The sequence below is a fragment of the Rhinopithecus bieti genome, unplaced genomic scaffold, assembly GCF_001698545.2.
Source record: "Rhinopithecus bieti isolate Rb0 unplaced genomic scaffold, ASM169854v2 scaffold_1853, whole genome shotgun sequence".
NCBI lineage: Eukaryota > Metazoa > Chordata > Mammalia > Primates > Cercopithecidae > Rhinopithecus > Rhinopithecus bieti.
The window spans coordinates 3,030,413-3,038,802 of NW_016804151.1; the positions used below are offsets into that span (position 1 = coordinate 3,030,413).

At 37.2% G+C, this 8,390-nt stretch overlaps 1 protein-coding gene across 4 annotated transcripts in view; it reads right to left on the reverse strand.

Moving 5' to 3' along the window:
• Window positions 1–3,009: 3,009 nt before the first annotated feature.
• Window positions 3,010–8,390, reverse strand: part of RC3H1 (ring finger and CCCH-type domains 1) — a 94,258-nt gene continuing 88,877 nt past the window's right edge. For all 4 annotated transcript variants that reach the window (XM_017866950.1, XM_017866947.1, XM_017866945.1 and 1 more), the window contains exon 20: window positions 3,010–8,390. This exon is cut by the window's right edge. The gene's annotated coding sequence lies outside the window, so the exon portion shown is untranslated.

Below are 8,390 nucleotides of genomic sequence, written 5' to 3' on the forward strand. Positions count from 1 at the left end.
AAAAAAAAAAAAAAAAAAAAAAAAAAAATAGTAAAAGTCTTTTAAATAATTTAATTTTTTTCCCCAAAATTATTTTTTTGGAACTTTTTCAGAATTTCTTTTTTTTTTTGAGACGGAGTCTCACTGTCGCACAGGCTAGAGTGCAGGGGCGCGATCTCGGCTCACTGCAAGCTCCGCCTTCCGGGCTCACGCCATTCTCCTGCCTCAGCCTCCCGAGTAGCGGGGACTACAGGCGCCCGCCGCCACTCCCAGCTAAATTTTTTTTTGTATTTTTAGTAGAGACGGGGTTTCACCGTGTTAGCTGGGATGGTCTCAATCTCCTGACCGTGATCCGCCCACCTCGGCCTCCCAAAGTGCTGGGATTACAGGCGCGAGCCACCACGCCCGGACCTTTTTCAGAATTTCAATATTTGGGGTTGTCTTTTGGGATTATGATCAGCTCCCAAGAGGCATAAATCTGGGCCCTTCATTCCACTGCTCACTACCCTTCTTTGCATTCCCTTTACTTTCAGAATAAAATCCAAACACTTAAGCACGGTCCACAGGCCTCCATGATCTATCTGGCTGTGAATCTCAAGCCACTGTCTTCACTACTTTTCCTCTAGTCTTAATGAACTCCTTCCAGTTTCCGCACCTCAGGCTCTTTCTTCCCTTAGAGAATTCACACATTCTATTTTCTCTGACCAAGTCTCTTGTCTCCCACACACCTCTCTCCCCTCCCCATGATTTTCAAGTTTTATCTTCAGTGCAACTTCCTCAGGAAAGCCTGACCAGCCAGGCAAGCTTAAGTTTTCCTTGGATACCATCTCACTGCTCCTTGCTCTTCTGAGGACAAGTGTGGTTGAAAAATTCTTTGGTAATTCTGTTTAGTGTTCTGTCAAGTTCCAGAATTAAAATTCATTGAGAGTGGAGCCAGTATTTTCTAACTCTTTGTCCTCTACAGGGCTGTGCATATGGGAAGTACTCAATACATTTCTTTAGTAAATACTCAATGAGTATTCAGTGAGTATTTGACAAGTCCACTTTTTATATGGTAGGTGTTCCAAATAAGGGTGGCAGCCATTTACTGAATGAGTCATCTTGCTGGAAGGCAAGGGGATTTACTAATTAACCACTGAAGATTAGCTGGTTATTGGGATTGAAGCACTAATGGGCATAAAAACCAAATTTCTATTTTTTTTTTTTTGTTTCAGCCCAAGAGGTCAGAATGTACCCTATTGCTTATCAGCAGGGTAGGCCTAGGTAGTTGATAAAGATGGCAGGGCTAGTTTTGTAATTCCCAGTCCAGAATTTATAATCATTCAGGGATGGCTGCAGCAGTTACCACTGCTCATACCCTGGGCTTTCTTTACTATGGTCCCTTCCCTTGAGGTCAGATATACCAGTGGACACCTAATCGCTAATTGCTGGCAGGAAGAGTAAATAACCTTCATTGGTAATGTGCATTATTGACTTTTTTTTGGGGGGGGGGACAGAGTTTCACTCTTTGTTGCCCAGGCTGGAGTGCAGTGGCGCAATCTTGGCTCACTGCAACTTCCGCCTCCAAAGTTCAAGTGATTCTCCTTCCTCAGCCTCCCATGCAGCTGCCTGCCACCATGCCCAGCTAATTTTTGCATGTATTTTTTGTTTTTTAGTAGAGACGGGGTTTCATCATGCTGGCCAGGTTGGTCTCAAACTCCTGACCTCAGGTGATCCGCCTACCTCAGCCTCCCAAAGTGCTGGGATTACAAGGCGTGAGCCACCGTGCGTGGCTGCATTATTTACTTTTTAAAAAGATTTTAGTTCCTACTTTAAAGGAAATTGCAGCTATTGTCAGTTTTGCATCTTTATTTTTAAAAATGGATGTTTTCTTACATAATCATGTTTTACACTGAAAAATGCCATTCCTTGGTATCATCTAATGCCCAATACATAATAAAATTTTCCTGTATACAAAAGTCTTTGTATATTTGGTTTGCTAAAATCACCCATGCTGCATTTTTGTATTTCTTATATTTCTTTTAATCTAGAATAATAGTCTCATTCCGTTGCCCAGGCTGGTGTAGTGGTGCAATGAAGCATCATAGCTCACTGTAGCTTTGATCTCCTGGACTCAAGCAATCCTCCCGCCTCAGCCTCCTTAGTAGCTGGGACTACACACATGAGCCACCACACCAAACCTCCTCCCTTTTCTTCTTCATGCCATCGAGGTGTTGACTAACGTATGATCTCTATTAGACAAACTTACTTATATCCACTAACTGCGAGGATTGACTAATGGGTGGGATTTCAGGACAATCAGGAGAAGTCAGTAAGAATGGAAAGACAAGGCTGGGAATAGTAGTTCATGCCTATAATCCCAGCATTTTGGGAGGCTGACGCAGGCAGATCGCTTCACATCAGGAGTTCGAGACCAGCCTGGCCAACATGGTGAAACCCCAACTCTACTAAAAATATAAAAATTAGCTGGGCATGGTGGTGCAGGCCTATATTCTCAGCTACTTGGGAGGCTGAGGCAGGAGAATTGCTTGAACCCGGGAGGCAGATGTTGCAGTGAGCTGAGATTCTGCCCCTGCACTCCAGCTTGGGCAACAGAGCAAGACTACATTAAAAAAAAAAAAAAAAAAAAAAAAAAAAAAAAAAAAAAAGAATGGAAAGACAAAAAAACATTTTGCATCAGGAAGTTACCATGGCAAGTAAAGACGGTCCTAATTTTCAGAGAAGCCATAAAAACGAAGACATTGGATGTTAGCCATGGAGTCTGAGTTGATGCTAGTATCTCAGAACCACTACCCTCACTCCTAATGTGCAATAACTGTGTGACAAATGAAGGAATGTGATGATAGTTTAAGATTGGACTAATTCCTGTGATGTCCACAAACTGGCTACTCCAAGTATGTGTTTGCTCATGCAGAGTAGCCATTTCTTTATTTTTCACCTAAAAAAACCCCTCCATTAAAGAGGTGTAAGAAAGTAATCTCAAGATTAGAGTAAGACGGCTCAGACTCATTCACAAAAAAGAATACACACATTCCTCATTAATTTATCATTTAATATAAATGCTGACAGAAAGCAGATAAAGACCTTGTAGACACTTTCATATATTTACAATCCAAAAGGTGAATCACCTCCTTCTACTTGTTAAAATAAATCCTTTTATCTGCAACTCATGGGAGCCTTAAACACTAATTAGGAGCAACATGAGGCTGAGTCAGTTTCCAAGGTAATAAAGGAAATAGCATTTTAACAAAATGGGCATCTTTGATATAAACATGCAAACAAATAATACAAAATTTAAAAAAATGGCCCTAGTACTCTCAAAAATCAGCAACAAGTGGGAACATGTACTTATTTAGACCCAGAGTTCTGCTGCCCTAAACATCTTCCTACTATTTCTTTTTTTCCACCACACTTGTTTTGAAAGCTGCTTAAAAAGCAGAAATATTAAACAGATTAAAACAAGAGAAAATGGTCTATTTCAAATAGGGTTCTTTTTCCTACTCCAAAAGAACTCTCAAGAGATAAGGTCTTCAAATAAGACTTCACAGTTTGCCAGATCCTAAGGAATTATTCACAGCTTGTGAAATTCCAATCCATTTGTCTTCACTATTCCAACCTATTTGTCTTCACTTCTGTAAGCTGGAAACACTTGGAAAAAGTAAAATTTCACAAAATCCAGCAATTATAAAATTAGCTGTCACTTTAAGGCTCAATTTTTTTTTTCCCCCAAACAGGTGGGTGGAGGCAGGCAAGAAAAAATAGGGAGCTGCGGCAATAAAAAACAAAAAATACAAGAAAACTTTAAAAAATGGTATGTCTACCACTGATTTATAAGGAGATTTAAATTCTATCCAAAACTGTAAGTGATTTCATAAAGTCACTTATAACCTGACTCAAATCTCATGGGCTCCTTTATTAACCAAGATTATTTTTGTCTTGTTAAATATACCTCTGCAGGGCACAATCACTTACAATCAATACGATTGGTAAATTACACAAGCTCTATCCCAAGCAAATATGCACCAATGTTAAAAAGTTATTTTTTTTTAAAAAAACAAAATAAAACAAAATAAAATCCACCCAAAAAGGTGATAATGACTGCAGAATGTCTCGGGGAGACTGGTATGAGCCTAAAGACCAAATTACCATAGTCAGAGAAAAAGGGCAGAAGGGGTGACAAGGGGAAGAGACCACACACAAAGAGGAATCTCAAAACTGGAAAATGTTTAAGTGGGTGAAAGGTTTTGTTCATTACCTTAATTCACTTTTTCCATTTTTCTTGTACCCAAAAGTCATAGATTAATCATAAAGAAAGATAATGAGCCTCGTGGACTAATTAATTACAAAAAAAAAAAAAGTTCCTTTTATTCCCAGGAAGCAGGAAGAGGAAAAAGGATGAACAGGGGAGAAGTGTGAAAATTTAGGCCAACGATCCATCTGGAAAAAATAATTCTCAGGACAGTGTCTTAGTTGAATAGAGTATGTAAAAACAATAAGCAAAAGCTAAATGCTTTTAAATCAGAGAACTATTTTATGGGGTAGTTCAGATATTATGAGAATGACAGCCAGTCACTGGAGAAAGATTACACAAATAAATGGTGATTACAAAAAAAAAAAAAAAAAAAGGAAAAAAAAAAAAATAAATAAAGCAACCAATTATTCACCCAATAGTTTGTTTCCAATCTTTTTCTTGACCCTTTCATACATTCACTGGGGTGGGGGACCACCTGACAGTTTCCAGTTATAAGATGACTCTGCGTGTACAACCTAAAATGGATGCCAAAGACTTGTGAGCTCTGTCTGCTTAGAGTTAGAACAGAAACAAAAACAAATCTGAAACAGTAAGACCTCAATACAAGAAAACAAGTCACCTTATCTAGTATAAAATAAACATTAGGATAACAAACTCCACAGGATTTTATTTTCTAAATACACATTTTGGACACAATATTATCTTGAGGTTTAAGTTCTTCCCCCTTATTGTGCCTTATTTTCTTGTGAAAATAAAGTTTGTTCTCTAGGGATGTTTTGTTCAGGGATAAAGTTTAGGAGAGTTCAGTGTTTGGCTGAAAATCCAGAGGCTCTAAAAACAAGGATTCCAGTGGTGAGGTAAATCCCTTTATTACAAAAGGATTTCAAAGGGCTCTTTACCCACTTTGTTCAGTGCAGTATTGAAAACATACCTATTAGGAATAGATTATTAAATGGTGTTACTTATTCCTGGTGGTGACAGTCTTATTCTTTATTAACACTATAGCTAGTATTACTTATCAATTATAATCTATTACTTGTGAAAAGATCTTTAGTGAACACAGAAATAAAATCTTAAAAATTCAAATCTTAAGATTTACTTGCTACAATTAATAGTACCTTTTGACAAAAACAGCTTTCTTTTTGAAGTGGCTCAGAAAAGCTAAATTGAGAAAATGTTTAATAGTAACTATAATCAACCTACAACTCCCAATAAGTCATTTCAGCAGGAAAATTTCATAAACCTGAGCTGAAGCAACAAATAAATATAAAAATCGTAGCTGTCCCAGGTAGAAAGGTATGAACGTGGATCAGCAAAATGGGCACTCAGGTAAAATGATGACAGCAGTAGATTGCTTGCTTGTTCAGGTGCTAATGATGAAAGTAAAATTTGCTTTAGTTTAGTAGCTCTAAAGGATAGGCAGATTTTTCAGGGGAAGAGATCACCTTGCAACACTGTAACCATATCACCAATTAAAATTTAACACATTTAGACTCTTTTAGGGGAAAATCTAAGTAAACACTGTAGTTAATTTCCAGGTAGATTATTAATCTCTCCTAAAAGTAACTGGGCCATTCCTTTCAATGACATATAAATCGTTACAGGTGCTTTTACAGATAGATTTTACAAATAAAACCTTTACTCAATTACTTAAAATGAGCAAAAGAGAGTAGAAAACGGTGAGACTGCTACCCACCACGATTTGCATATAAGTGACAGCAACTGAATACTTCTTTACTGAGACGGATCCTTTTTTTTAGTGAAAATATTTTTTCTTGAATTTTAACAATCTGTATATGTACTGACTATAGTTTTTTCTCACCAGTCACATACTCTAGAATTCCTTTACCCAGACCCATGACTTGACCACAGTGATAGCAGAAGCTGGGGTGGGCACAAATGCTTATACACAACATTATAAAAGATGACATTCACTGGCTTAGAGAAACTGATGAATTTTCATTACTTTTACGTCTTATAAGGCTAGGTAACTTTAACAGTTAACTTTAGATAAATCTACTTACACAGTACAACCAACTCACAAATACTAAAATGTTTCATGATCAAAATGGCTACTACTTCCCCCAAAACCAAAACAGAGTAAAGCACAAGTCTTTGGCTCTCCTTTAAAGAAAACAGCAGGTTACCATTCTTAACCAGACCTTTGTTTGCCTACCAGTAGGGCAAATACCACATTTGTGCATCACTGAGTAATAACACCATTAGAAAAGGCAACTTCACAGAAGTTATTGGCTAAGCGAATTCATTTGAATGCTCTGTTTTGAGGCAGCAAACTGTCACTTTTGCAGATTGGGGAGGGCAGTGGGTAAGTCAAGGGGAAATTACAGGGTGGAAAAAGGTCAAGAAAAAAAAAGACATTTATGGAAAAATGTGAACTTTGAGCTCCATCCTGAAGAACTCTGGAAAGTCTGATGGAGTTATATACTCAAAGTAGCAAATGAGAATCATACCAATGTTCTTTTAGGCAAAAGAAATACATGGGAAAGAATAGAAGGGAAGGGAAATAAGATGGGAGAAAGGAATCACCAACATTAATGCTGTACCAAACAATTTTTTAAATACATTCTGAGTAGTTGAATATTTGTAGTTGGCATTAGGAACAGTGTCTTATCAACATCTAGAATAATATTACTAGAAATCTAGCTATCTCTTCTTTTAATTAGAAAAGTAATAAGGAATGGATCTTTGGTCACTTCAGCCTCTGTAAATTATCTAAGACAGGACAGTTACTGGACTTACCTTGTGACAAAATTATATATAAATTAGGCAAAAGAGCTACATATAAACCAGAAATGGAATCTAGATGTCTCATTCTCAGTTCTTCTACCCTTTTCTAGAGACTCCTTGAAAAAACAGTATGTCAAAGTACTTTTATATTTCTCACTATACATAAAATTCCCTTACCTATATATGAGTGAACACAATGCTTATTACTCCTACCTTAACCCATTCAAAATTGTTCATCTCAGATATCCAATTTTTGCTTTTGAATTTAGTGAAATACAAATAAAGTAATATTTAGAAGAAACTAATATTGTAATAAGTAGAAAGCACAGAAACTGTATTTCCTATCTGGTTTCATCTTTGTCTCTGAAAAAACAAAATTAAAAAAAATTAATACCTTTTAGATTTTGATTTTTAAAAAGTAGTTACAGAGTCAAGCAGTTATGCCCAAATATGCCATTTGTCCTTACAGGCTCATGATATCACAGAGAAAAGGAAAAGGAAAAAAAAAAAAAAATTTGGGGTGTTAGTGAATTCTAAAACCGCTGATGAGCACTAGGAAAACTGCAAGATTTTCCATTAAGTAAGGTGGAATGACCAATTTAAAATACATTATAGGCACAATGGGACAATATACCATTCTTCTGCCTTTCTACCCAACCAGATTAGCTCTAGAGTGTAGGACTATGGAGGGGTACAGCTCGAATTCAGGTTACAATTAGATTTTTTTCCCCCAAATGAAAATACATGAAAAGAGAAAGATATTATTTTAAGTCAAGTTTATACAGTGACTTTTCTGGTTTTCTTCAGAACAGGAATACTGAATAAGTTAATCCCTGCTCCTGCGTACTTCACAGAATCAAAAAGGTGAAAGCCAAGAACGAGTGTATTTAAAGGAAATAAGAACAACAGAAATTGAGTTACTAAGGGGTTTCAAATGATATCCAAAAGGAATCTTTACTTTTACTCTAAACTTCAACGAAAGTTAATACCTCCAAATGATCTTCTAATACAAGAATCATTCTGAATTCCAAAGTGAATCAACTGCTTCTAAAATTTAGGATGATCTGACATATCCAAAGGAGATCGGTCCAAATCTGCCTATAAGAAGGCTGTACTACAAAAATTAGCTGGACATGGTGGCGCATGCCTGTAGTCCTAGCTACTAGGGAGGCTGAGGCAAGAGAATCGCTTGAACCCGGGAGGCGGAGGTTGCAGTGAGCCGAGATCGACCCACTGCACTCCAGCCTGGTGACAGAAGGAGACTCCCTCTCAAAAAAAAAAAGGTTGGAGGCCAATAATATTGCCTTTCAAAAATCTTGGGTCTCTGTTTCTTTCCTTCTCCCAATGAACAACAGGCATTTAAAGTGGAAATGTAAAAGGGTTTTAAGTAAAAGTCAAAAAGCAAACAGAA